The sequence below is a fragment of the Ursus arctos genome, unplaced genomic scaffold, assembly GCF_023065955.2.
Source record: "Ursus arctos isolate Adak ecotype North America unplaced genomic scaffold, UrsArc2.0 scaffold_2, whole genome shotgun sequence".
NCBI classification, from domain to species: Eukaryota; Metazoa; Chordata; class Mammalia; order Carnivora; family Ursidae; genus Ursus; species Ursus arctos.
In genome coordinates, this window is record NW_026622874.1 from 88982390 (window position 1) to 88996227 (window position 13838).

Consider the following 13838-nt stretch of genomic DNA (forward strand, 5'->3'; position numbering starts at 1 on the left):
ACAAAAGTTCTCAAAAAAATATTAGCAAATCAAATCCAGCAATGAATAAAAAGAACTATACACCATAACCAAGTGGTATTTATTCCAAATATGCAAGACTGGCTCAACATTAGAAAATCAATCAATATAACACACTATGTTAGCAATATAAAAAAGAAAAAACACATGATCCTATTAACTGGTGCAAAAAAATTATTTGACAAAATTCAACATTCATTCATGATAAAAGCTCTCAAACTATGCAAACTAAGCATAGAAGGAAACTTCCTCATTCTGATGAAAGGCATCTACATAAAACCTAGAGATATCCTCATACTTAATTAAGAAAATCTAAATGCTTTCTCCCTAAGATGGGGAATAAGGAAAGGATATCCACTCTCACCATCATTCCTATTCAACATTATATTGCACTAGGCAGTGCAATAAGGCAAGAAAAAGAATAAAACTATCCTTTTTTTCAGATGACATGATTATCTACTTAGAAAATCCCAAGGGATTAAAAAAAAAATCTCCTACAACTAAAAAGTTTAGTAAGGTCACAGGATAATAGGATACATGGTCAATATACAAAAGTCAACATACTAGCAATGAAGAATTTGAAAAAAAAATTTAAAAACAAGACCAATTATAATAGCTTTTTAAAAAGGAAATACTGAGGTATAAACTGAATAAAGTTAATAAAACATGTCCAGGACTGTAGGCTGAAAACTTTTAAATATTGATGAAAGACTCAAAGACCTAAATAATTAGATAGACATGACATAGTCACGAATTGGAATACTCAATATACTAAAGAAATCAACTCTCTTCAAATTGATCTATAGATTTCTTGCAATTCCAATCAAATCCCCAGCATATTCTTATAAATATAGACAAGCTGATTCTAAATTTAAATAAGTAGGCAAAAAAAGGGCTAGATTAGCTATAACAAGTTTGAGAAAAAAGGGGATAAATTTGAAGGAATCACAGTACCTGATTTTAAGATTTATTACAAAGCTACAGTAAGGTATTAGAAAAGGATAGGCACATACATCAAGGGTGCAGAATAGAATCCAGAAACAGACCCAAACAAATATCATCAACTGATTTTTTTTACAAAGGTATTAAGGCAAGTCAGTGGAGAAAGGGTATCTTTTTTAATGAATGGGATTGGAATAATCAGAATTTACTATGCTCAGGGAAAAAAAAAATGAACCTCCATGATCTAAAGTTCACACTTCTTATAAAAATTAACTCAGAATGTATCATAACTCTAAATAAAAACACTGAACTATAAAACTTTGAGAAAAAAAATGTAGGAGAAAATCTTATGATTGGGGTTAGGCAAATAGTTCTTAGACATGACACTAAAATCACAGTCTAGAAAAGAAAAAAAACACCATAATAATGGACTTCATCAATATTAAAAGCTTATGCTTTATAGTTGTTCAATGAGTAGAGAATTTCAGATCTACAAAATGAAAAATTTTGTATATCTATTACCCACAACAATGTGAATATACTTAGCACTACTGAATTATATCCGAAGTTCCAAAAAGAATGATTAAATAAATCATATATTTCATGGTTAATGAAATAATGCTGTATAGAATACATGGTCACCCATAGCTATGTGTATAGGATACACCCACTGATAAAAATGTTCATGATATTTACTAAATGAAAAAATAAGTTACATAAGGACATAGTTAAATTCAATAATACCCTCAATCCATTAGATACAATTGACACCTATAGACTATTTCACCCAAAAACAGCAGAACATTCTTAAATTCACATGTAAATTCACCAAGATAGACCACATTCTGCACCATAAAATGTACCTTAACAAATATGAAATAATAGAAATCATACAATGTCTGCTTTCAGACCACAGTGATATTAAACTAGAAATCAATGACAGAAAGATAATTGGAATCCCCAAAAATATGGCAATTAAACAACACACTTCTAAACAATTCATGGGTCAAAGAAGAACTCACAAGAGAATTTTTTAATGTTTTGAAATAAATGAAAATGAAAACACAACTTATATATAACTTATATAAACACAATTTATATATATATATAAACGAACAACTCTATAAACACAGATTTGATAACTAGATGAAATTGACCAATTCCTAGAAAAACACATATAGCAAAACTCACACCAGAAAACAATTTGAATAGGCCAATATCTATTAAGGAAATTGAGTCAATAACTGATAATCTTCTAAAACCAAAGACCAGGCCCAAATGGGATAACTGGTGAATTCTACCAAACATCTAGAGAAGAAATTATACCAATTCACTGCACTCTCTTTCAGAGGATAGAAGAAGTGGGAATATTTACTTCCACTCATTCTATGAGGCAAGTATTACCCTAATATCAAAAAACAAAGGCATTACAAGAAAAGACAACTATAGAACAATATCTCTCATGGACACAGATGCAAAAATTCTCAACAAAATATTAGCAAATCAAACCCAACAACATATAAAAAGAATTATATACTACAACCAAGTGGGGTTTATCCAAGGTATACCAGGCTAGCTCAACATTTGAAAATCACTTAATACAATCATCACATCAACAGGCTAAAAAAAAAAAAAAAAAATCACATGATCATTTCAATAGATGTAGAGAAAGCATTCAACAAAAATACAATACTCATTCATGATAAAAATTCTCCATAAACTAGAATAAAAGAGAACTTCCACAATTTGATAAAGAATACCTACAAAAAACCAAAAAACAAACAAACAACCCCCAAAAACCCTACATTTGACATTATACTTAACGGTGTGAGAAACCAGCTTTCCTATTAAGATCAGAACAAGGCAAGGACGTTACTGCTCGCCACTCCTTTTCAACATTGTACTAGAAGTCCTAACTGATGCAATAAAACAAGAAAAGGATATAAAATGTATACTGACCAGAAAGGAAGAAATAAAATTGTCTTTGTTTAGAAATGACATGCTCATCTAATAGAAAATCTGACAAAAATCAACAGCTAAAAAACCGAACTAGTAAGTAGTTATCGCAAGGTTGCTGGATACAAGGTTAATATACAAAAGTCATCTCTTGCCTATATACTAGCCATGAACAAGGAGAATTTGAAATTTTAAAAAATGCCATTTACATTAACACTCCCCCAAAATGAAATACTTAGGTATTAATCTACCAAAATATGTACAAGATCCACGTGAGCAGAACTACAAAACTGATACATAAAATCAAAGAAGTACTAAATAAATGGAGAAATATTCCACGTTCACAGACACGAAGACTCACTATTGTCAACGTGTCAGTCCTTCCCAACGTATTTATAGATTCAGTGCAATACCACTCCAAATCCTACCATGTTATTTTGTGGGTATAAACTAACTGATTCTAAAGTTTCTATGAAGAACCAAAAGACGAGAATAGCCAACACGATATTGAAGGAAAAGAACAAAGTAGTAGGACTGCTTTAAGACTTTAAGCCTTATATAAAACTACAATAACCAAGACAGTGTGGCATTGGTGAAAGAATAGAGAAATAGATCAGTGGAAAAGAATAGAGAGCCCAGAAATAGACCCACATTAATACAGTCAACTGATCCTCAACCAAGGAGCTAAGGCAATACTTGGAACAAGGACAGTCTTTTCAACAAATGGTGCTGGAACAACATGAATCCACATGCAAAAAGAAATGAATCTGGATACAGGCCTTATACCCGTCACAAAAGTTAACTCGAAATGGATCACAGACCTAAATGTAAAATGCACAGCTGTAACACTCTAGAAGACAACATAAGAGGGGCGCCTGCGTGGCTCAGTGGCTTAAGCATCTGCCTTCAGCTCAGGTCATGACCCCAGGGTCCTGGGATTGACCCTCACACAGGGCTCCTTGCTCAGCGAGGAGTCTGCTTCCCCCTTCTCCCTCTGCTGCTCCCTCTGCTTATGCTCTCACTCTCTCTGTCAAATAAATAAACAAAATATTTTTAAAAAAGAAAAAAAGAAAGAAAGAAGATAACATAAGAGAAAACCTACATGATCTTAAGTATGGCAATGACTATTTAGATACAATACCAAAGGCATAATCCATGAAATACTTAATGAGCTGGATATCATGAAGATTAAAAACTTCTACTCTGTGAAAGACAATGTCAAGGGAATGAGAAGACAAACCACAGAGTAGGAGAAAATATTTGCAAAAGATATATCAGGTAAAGGGCTGTTATCCAAAATATACAAAGAATTCCTAAGAATCAACAATAAGAAAGCAAACAATCCAATTTAAAAATAGGCCAAAAATAAATTTAAAAGTGGGCCAAAGATCTTAACAGACATCTCACCAAAGAAAATATACAGATGACAAAAAAGCATATGAAAAGATGCTGCACATCATATATTATCAGGGAAATGCAAATTACAACAATGAGATACCAGTAAACATCTATTAGAAAGATTCGAACACTTACAACATCAAATGTTGCACAGGTGTGGAAACGCAGTAAGTTTCATTCATTGCTGGGAGAAATGCAAAACGGTACAGCTATTTTAGAAGACAGTTTGGCAGTTTCTTGAAAAACTAAACATGCTCTCATCATACAATCTAGCAATTGGACTCCCTGGTATTTACCCAAATGAGTTAAAAATTTATGTCCACACAAAAATCTGCACATGGATGTTTATAGCAGTTTTATTCATAATTGCCAAAACTTGGAAGCAACCAAGATGTCCTTCAATAGGTGACTGGATAGGGGTGCACCTGGTCATGCACTGGGTATAAAGCTTACTTAAAAAAAATCAAAATAAAAAAAATAAATGGGTGAATGGATAAATAAAATGTGTGCAGTACACGCAGACAAAATATTAATTACTCAATGCTAAAAAGAAATGAGCTACCGAGCCAAAAAACTGTAACTGAAAGATATTTGAAATGTTTACCAAAATGCTGAATGGCTGCCTCTCGATGATCTTCACTCTTCCTCGTACTCTTTTTGTATTAGTTGAATTTCCTACATGGTTATGCATTATGTATTATGTTTGTCATTAGGGAAAACATAAAGCTATCCTTATAATGGAGAAAAATAGGAAAATTTACATTACAAAGCAATGTGATTACAATATAAAAAGTGCAGTAATTCATGACTGAATCTTCCCTCTCCCCCTCCTAGAAATTCTACAAAGCAACAGAGAGATGGTTGAGGGGGGACATGAAAATCCTGTATTCCACAATACTAGGAGATGAAAAGCAACTGGAGACTCCAGGACCTGAGTAAGGGCTACGAAGAGCAGCTGAGATTAGGCAGCAACTGCATGGGAAACGGCACTCGGAAGTGTTTAAGGGAACCAGCAGCAGCAGATCCCAGAAAACGCCAGAAAGTAGATTCCCTGAGGATGAGAAGTTCACATGAAAATGAAAAAACTTGTTGTTCAAAACAACCAGAGCACACACAGAGGTAAGAAGTGAGGTTGCGCTGAAGCTACAAGGAACACAGTAGACAGAGAAGGTACAGAGTATCCACAAGGATGTCTTGGAAACCAAATATGGTAAATCTCAGAAAGTAGATAAACAGCTCACCTCAAATGCAGGCGCTATGTTTCCTGGGTGCAATGACAGGTGACGATGCCAGAGAGCACAGGTATGACAGCAGAAGCCCTACTGGGCCAGTTCAGAACAAAGAAGCAAAGGAAGACGGGCTACACAAAAACTGTAAAGAGAAGCCACATTGAATGAGACGCTCGGACTGTGGCAGCTAAAACCTCCGGCACTGTTTTCAGCCTGGAAAACTACCTTGGCCCCTCTTGCCCTTCCTCCACAGGAGATCCCTGAAAATCGTGGGTCCTAGAAAACACAACTCATTTAAACATGGATTAAAAATAAAACAAAGGAGAACAAAGTGACAAATACCTTTGCGACAAGTTAAAATTGTGTACCCCCAAAATTCATACGCTTAAGTTCTAACCTCTAGTACTTCAGAATGTGAAACCAGTTGGAGATAAGGGTCTCAAAGAGATGATTAAGTTAAAATGAGGTCTTTAGATTGCACCCTAATCCAATCCAGCTGGGATCCTAATACAAAGAGGAAAGTCGGATGCATGGAGAGACACCAGAAATATGAGTACATACAGAACAAAGACTCTATGAGGCCCCAGTGAGAAAGCAGCCATCTACAAGCCAAAGAGAGGCCTTGGAAGAAACCAAACCTGCTGACACCTTGATCTTGGACTTCTAGCTTGCAGAACAGTGAGAAAATACATTTCTGTTGTTTAAGCCATCCAGTCTGTGGTTTTTTGTTATACAAACTAATACAACTTTTCATATAAAATTACCACATAAGAATGGTAGAAAAGGGCAGCATATCTTACCTACAGATAAAAGTACACACCAGAAAACTGTTAGTCACAGAAAAGATGAAAACTAAGATTGATTATACATTCTGTCTTGATATTAAAAACACAGTGAATTGCCTCCATCCAAACAAAAACACAAAGGCAGGAATTCAGGGAAGAGATGACAAGAGAAGAGGAAGACATAAGACAAAACATAAAATCTAGGGAAAAAGTCAAAGGGGGAAAAATCGAGAAATAAAGATGACACTAAAAAAGAACAGAAAGAAAAATAGATACTATGAAAAACACATTTACCAATACACAGGATAAAAATGAGCAAAGCAAACAATATATAATGAAAGAGAATTAAGCAAAGTATATAAAATAATGAAAGAGAATGAGAGAGAAAATAACAGGTATAGAAAACGGGCAAGGGAGATGCAGCAAAAGCACAGCTGAATTTCCCAAAGAAAATAACCAAAACTTGAGAATAAAATAAGTATTTAAAGATACATAAATAACAGCTATTGGATTTAAAAATAAGGAGAGACACAGTGGAAGAAACCATCAACAGCTTCCTGCTCACCTTGTTGGTGGGAGGCAGTGGCTGTGCTTACATCAGCTCATTGTCCTTAAGATCATTCTTCAGCTCCTCCCTCTCCTGGACCTAGGGTCATAGCTCCATGCCAAGGCCTCCCCGATCTGTCCAGCATCTGCAGGACACTCATCCTATCAAGATGAACCATAGCATGGTCCTCACTTCTAAATGCTGTTTGAAAGCAAGCGTAGTTGCCCTCGCCGGAGATAACGGTCTCTGAATCAGGCCCAGAGCAATGAAAGGGGAAAGTTGGGAGAGATGCAGTCTGGAGAACCATCTAGTTCTCGTGGATCTGAAGATCTCTTCAAGAGAGGAGTTACGATGGCAGAGCAGTAGGGGGACCCTAAGTTTGTCTCATCCCTTGAATACAGCTAGATAGTTATCAAATCATTCTTTTTTTTTTTTTAAGATTTTTATTTATTTATTCGACAGAGATAGAGACAGCCAGCGAGAGAGGGAACACAAGCAGGGGGAGTGGGAGAGGAAGAAGCAGGCGCATAGCGGAGGAGCCTGACGTGGGGCTCGATCCCATCACGCCGGGATCACACCCTGAGCCAAAGGCAGACGTTTAACCGCTGTGCCACCCAGGCGCCCCCTCAAATCATTCTGAACACCCAAAAAATCAATCTGAAGTCTGAGAAAACAAACGCTGCAAGTCTCTTGGTAGAAAAGCCACCACTAACTTGGGAGGTAGGAGGTGTGGAGACTTGAATCCGGTGTGATACAGCTAAGGCTATGGCGGCAGGGAGAGAGCCTGCCTAAGGAGACTACCCCAAAGGATCATACGCAGTGGAGCACAGCATTGGAACCTTTAGAAGTCGGTTACAGTGGAGGTCGCGCCTGGCATAAACGTGCTCAGGTGGGGAAGCGGGGTGGAATCCAGGTGTGACAGCATGGTCTGAGTATCCCCAGGTTCGCAAGAACAGTTCCCAGGCATAGGAACACGAAAGCCCGCTGAGAACAGTGAGTCTAGATGCCAGTTGTCTGCTCCGTGTTGTCACGAACTGCGAACCGCTGCATGGCCTTGTGACCACTTTCATGGGACGGGCCCAGCAAAAAGCAGCAAGGTGGCGAGACCTTCCCTGGGAGGAACAGTGTGGGTCTGCACCACAGGAGTCCCTAAAAGTTTGGAACCCAGTGCATGCTTGGGATAAAAACGCTCAGACACAGGCAGGGTGAACACAGAGTTCTGACAGAAACCGTGCAGACAAGACTGATTGATTCCTCTTCTGTGAGGGCTCACTGAAGAGTTGGGGATGCACATTTTCAGCTCTGGGGCCAGACAGCTGGATAAGGAGATATTCATCCTGCCCCGCAGTGCTGAAAGCCTTCAGGGAGCAAAACACCACCACCTAGTGGACCCCTGAACTGCTTACACAGAGCCCTGCCTCCGTGTGCACCGGAGGCACATTTCCACTAGTGCAAGTCCACCTGAGACCATGCAACAGGCCCCTCCCCCAGAAGACCACCACAAACAACTCACTCACACCAAGTTTACTGATTATAGAGGGCTACAAAGCTTCAGCTCTAGGGGAAAACAGTATCTAGCATTCTTTGTATTTTTATTCTTTAGTCTTTTAGTATTATTCTTTCAGTTATTTTATTTTTTCAATTCTTTTTAAAATTCTTTCTCAATTTTTATTTTATATATATTTTGTATATGTATTTTTAGTTTCCTTTCACAGTATTTTATTTTTACATATATATGTTTTTCTTTCTTTCTTATTTTGGGATCGAGTTTCTTTTAATAAGCAGACCAAAACACACCCAGGATCTAGTTTTTTGTTTGTTTTTTTGTTTCTGTTATTGTTGTTGTTGATGTTTTTGTTGTTTTTTTCTTTTTCTTTTTTCTTTCCTGGACAAAATGATGAGATGGAGAAATTTACCCCAAAAGAAAGAATAGGCGGTAGTACTCACGGCCAGGGATTTAATCAATATTGCTAGAAGTAAGATATTCAAACTAGAATTTAAAACAACATTACAAAGATACCAGCCAGGCTTGAAAAAAGCACAGAAGACGCTAGAGAATCCCTTACTGTAGAAACATAAGAACTAAAATCTAGTCAGGCCAAAAGTAAAAATGCTATAACTGAGATGAAGTCCCAATTGGAGACCACAAAAATGAGGATGAATGAGCAGACGTGTGAACCAGTGATATAGAAGGAAAAACTATGGAAAATAATGAAGCTGAAAAGAAGAGGGAAAGAAAACTATTAGATCATGAAGGTAGACCTAGGGAACTTAGTGATCCCATAAAGCAAAATAATATCCATAATATAGGAGTCCCAGAAGAAGAGTGGGGAAAAGGGACAGAAGGTTCGTTTGAACAAATTGTAGCTGGGAACTTCCCTAATCTGGGGAAGGAAAGAGGCATTCAAGTCCAAGAAGCACAGAGAACTCCAACAAAAATTGGTCAACAGCTTGACATAGTGAAACTTGCAAATTACAAAGATATAGAGAAAATCCTGAAAGCAGTTTGGGACAAAAGGTACTTAACCTACAAATAGGCACATAAGGCTGGCAGTAGGCCTGTCCACAGAGACCTGGCAGGCCAGAAAGGACTGACATGATATATTCAATGTGCTAAATGGGAAAAATATGCAGCCAAGAACACTTTATCCAGCAAGGCTGTCATTCAGAATATAAAGAGTGATAGTTTCCAAGACAAACGAAAACTAAAGGAATTCGTGAACACTAAACCAGCCCTGCAAGAAATATTAAAGGGGACCAATTGAGAGAAAAGAGGCCAAAAGTAACAAAGACCAGAAAGAAGCAGAGACAATCTACAGGAACAGCAACTTTACAGGTAATACAATGGCACTAAATTAATATCTTTCAATAATTACTCTGAATGTAAATGGACTAAATGCTCCAATCAAAAGACACAGGGTATCAGAAAGAAAACAAAAACAAAAACATGACACATTGATACGCTGCTTACAAGAAACTCATTTTAGACCCAAAGACACCTCTAGACTGAAAGTGAGGAGGTGGAGAACCATCTGTCATGCTAATGGACATCAAAAGAAAGCTGGGGTGGCTATCCTTATATCAAACAAACTAGATTTTAAACCAAAGACTATAATAAGAGATGAAGGACACCATATCATAATAAAGGGCTCTATCCAACAAGATCTAACAACTGTAAATATTTATGCACCTAACTTGAGAGTGGCCAAATATATAAATCAATTAGTAACGAACTTACAGAGGGTGCCTGGGTGGCTCAGTTGGTTAAGCATCTGCCTTTGGTTCAGGTTCCGCATCAGGCTTCCTGCTCCATGGGGAGTCTGCTTCTCCCTCTCCCTCTGCTGCTCTCTGTCAAATAAATGAACTCTTTTTAAAAAGAGTTTTAAAAAATAACAAATTTAGGGGCGCCTGGGTGGCACAGCGGTTAAGCATCTGCCTTCGGCTCAGGGCGTGATCCCAGCGTTATGGGATCGAGCCCCACATCAGGCTCCTCCGCTATGAGCCTGCTTCTTCCTCTCCCACTCCCCCTGCTTGTGTTCCCTCTCTCGCTGGCTGTCTCTCTCTCTGTCAAATAAATAAATAAAATCTTAAAAAAAAAAACAAATTTAAAGAAACTCATTGATAATAATACAGGAAGAGTAGGGGATTTTAACACCCCACTCACAGCAATGGACATCTCATCTAAGCAGAAGATCAACAAGGAAACAAGGGCTTTGCTTTCTTCTTTGTTGTTGGGTTTTTTTGTGGGTTTTTTGCAAATTTAATTTTTTTAAAAGATTTTTTACTTTTCTTTGTGAGAGAGAGAGTACAGAAGAGAAAGCTAGAGAGAGCATGAGCAGGGGAAGGGGCAGAGGGAGAAGCAGGCTCCCCACTGAGGAGGGAGTCCAATTTGGGACTTGATTCCAAGACCCTGGGATCATGACCTGAGCCAAAGGCAGACACTTAACCAACTGAGCCACCCAGGTGCTCCAGAACAACAGCTCTGAATGACACACTGGACCAGATGGACTTAACAGATATATTCTGAGCATTTCCATCCTAAAGCAGCAGAACACACATTCTTTCCAAGTACACATGGAACATTCTCCAGAATAGATCACATACTGGGTCAAAAATCAGAACAGGGGCGCCTGGGTAGCGCAGTCGTTAAGCGTCTGCCTTCAGCTCAGGGCGTGATTCTGGCGTTCCAGGATCGAGTCCCACATCAGGCTCCTCCGCTGGGAGCCTGCTTCTTCCACTCCCACTCCCCCTGCTTGTGTTCCCTCTCTCGCTGGCTGTCTCTCTGTCAAATAAATAAATAAAATCTTTAAAAAAAAAAAATCAGAACAAAAAGGTTGAGATCATACCATGCATATTTTCAGACCACAATGCTATGAAACTGGCAATCAACCATAAGAGATTTGGAAGGACCACAAATACATGGAAGTTAAAGAATATCCTACTAAAGAATGAATGGATCAAGAAGAAAATGAAAGAAGAATTGAAAAAATACGTGGAAGGAAATGGAAATGAAAACACGACAGTTCAAACCCTTTGGGATGCATCAAAGGCAGTCCTAAGAGGGAAGTATATAGCAATACAAGCCTTCCTCAGGAAGCAAGAAAAGTCTCAAATACACAACCTAAACTTACACCTAAAGGAGGAGGCGGGAACCGCAAATAAAGCCAGAATCCAGCAGGAGAAGAGAAATAATAAAGATTGGAGCAGAAATCAATGATATAGAAATAAAAAAAAAAAACAGTACAACAGATCAACAAAACTAGGAGCTGGTTCTTTAAAAGAATTAAAAAGATTGATAAACCCCTAGTCAGACTTATCAAGAAGAAAAGAGAAAGGACCTAAATAAATAAAATCATGAATGAAAGAGGAGAGATCACAACCAACATTGAAGAAACACAAACAATTGTAATAAAATATTGTGAGCAATTATATGCCAACAAATCAGGCAATCTGGGGGAAATGGATGCATTCCTAGAAACATAAAAACTACCAAAACTGAAACAGGAAGAAACAGAAAACCTGAACAGACCCATAACCAGCAAAGATACTGAAGCAGTAATCAAAACTCTCCCAAAAAACAAGAGTCCAGGACTGGATGGCTTCCCAACTGAAGTCTACCAAACATTTAAAGAAGAATTAATACCTACTCTTCTGAAACTGTTTCCAAAAATAGAAATGGAAGGAAAATTTCCCAACTCATTCTATGAGGCCAGCATTACCTTGATCCCAAAGCCAGACAAAGATCCCACCATAAAGGGGAATTACAGACCAATATCCCTGATGAACATGAATGCAAAAATTCTCAACAAGATACTAGCTAATAGAATCCAACAGTCCATTAAAAGGATTATTCACATGACCAAGTGGGATTTATTCCTGGGCAGCAGGGGGGGGGGGGTTCAACATCCACAAATCAATCAATGTTATACACAACATTAATAAAAGAGAAAGGATAAGAACCATACGATCCTTCAACAGATACAGAAAAAGTATTTGACAAAGTACAGCACGCTTTCTTGATAAAAACCCTCCCATAATGTAGGGATAGAGGGAACATCAGAAAAGCCATATATGAAAGACTCACAGCAAATATCATCCTCAGTGGGGAAAAACTGAGAGCTTTTCCCCTAAGGTCAGGAACATGATAAGGATGTCAACTCTCTCACCACTGTTGTTCAACATAGTACTAGCAGTCCGAGCCTCAGCAATCAGACAACAAAAAGAAATAAAAGGCATTCAAATTGGCAAAGAAGGAGTCAAACTTCCACTCTTCACAGACAACAACAGGAAATGTAGAAAACCCAAAAGACTCCACCAAAAAAGTGCTAGAACTGATACAGGAATTCAGCAAAGTTGCAGGATATAAAATCAATGTACAGAAGTTTGTTGCATTTCTAGGGGCGCCTGGGTGGCACAGCCGTTAAGTGTCTGCCTTCGGCTCAGGGCATGATCCCAGCATTCTGGGATCGAGCCCCACATCAGGCTCCTCCGCTAGGAGCCTGCTTCTTCCTCTCCCACTCCCCCTGCTTGTGTTCCCTCTCTCGCCGGCTGTCTCTCTCTCTGTTGAATAAATAAATAAAATCTTAAAAAAAAAAAAAAGAAGTCTGTTGCATTTCTAAACACTAACAATGAAGCAACAGAAAGAGAAATCAAGGAATCAATCCCATTTACAATTGCACCAGAAACCATAAGATACCTAGGAATAAACCTAACTAAAGAGGTAAAGGATCTGTACTCTGAAAAACATAGAACACTTATGAAAGAATTTGAGGAAGACACAAAGAAATGGAAAAAGATTCCATTTGCATGGGTTGGAAGAACAAATATTGTTAAAATGTCTATGTTACCCAAAGAAATCTACACATTCAATGCAATCCCTATCAAAATACCATGAATTTCTTTCACAGAAATGGAACAGAGAACCCTAAAATTTGTATGGAAACAGAAAAGTCTCTGGGGGCGCCTGGGTGGCGCAGCGGTTTAAGCGTCTGCCTTCGGCTCAGGGCGTGATCCTGGCGTTCTGGGATCGAGCCCCACATCAGGCTCCTCTGCTATGAGCCTGCTTCTTCCTCTCCCACTCCCCCTGCTTGTGTTCCCTCTCTCACTGGCTGTCTCTGTCTCTGTCAAATAAATAAATAAAATCTTTAAAAAAAAAAAAAAAAAAAAAAAAAGAAAAGTCTCTGAATAGCCAAAGGAATGTTGAAAAAGAAAACCAAAGCTGGTGGCATCACAATGCCGGACTTCAAGCTCTATTACAAAGCTGTAATCATCAAGACAGTATAGTATGGGCACAAAAACAGACACAGATCAATGGAACAGAATGGAGAACCCAAAAATGGACCCGCACCTCTATATCTACTAATCTTTGACAAAACAGGAAAGAATATCCAACGGAAAAAGATAGTGTCTTCAACAAATGGTGTTGGGAAAATTGGACAGCCATGTGCAGAAGAATGAAACTGG

General features: G+C 38.1%; 1 protein-coding gene across 7 annotated transcripts in view; it reads right to left on the bottom strand.

Annotated features, from left to right (window-relative positions):
• The window catches only part of PSPH (phosphoserine phosphatase), a 46492-nt gene that overhangs the window by 21972 nt on the left and 10682 nt on the right, over positions 1 to 13838 (bottom strand). For 5 of the 7 annotated variants that reach the window (XM_048224517.2, XM_026515899.4, XM_048224516.2 and 2 more), the window contains one exon: positions 10114 to 10223. The gene's annotated coding sequence lies outside the window, so the exon portion shown is untranslated. Of the gene's footprint in view, positions 1 to 10113; positions 10224 to 10979; positions 11158 to 13838 lie in introns of those variants that run through there. The other 2 variants (XM_057315663.1, XM_044390283.3) reach the window with 2 other exon arrangements.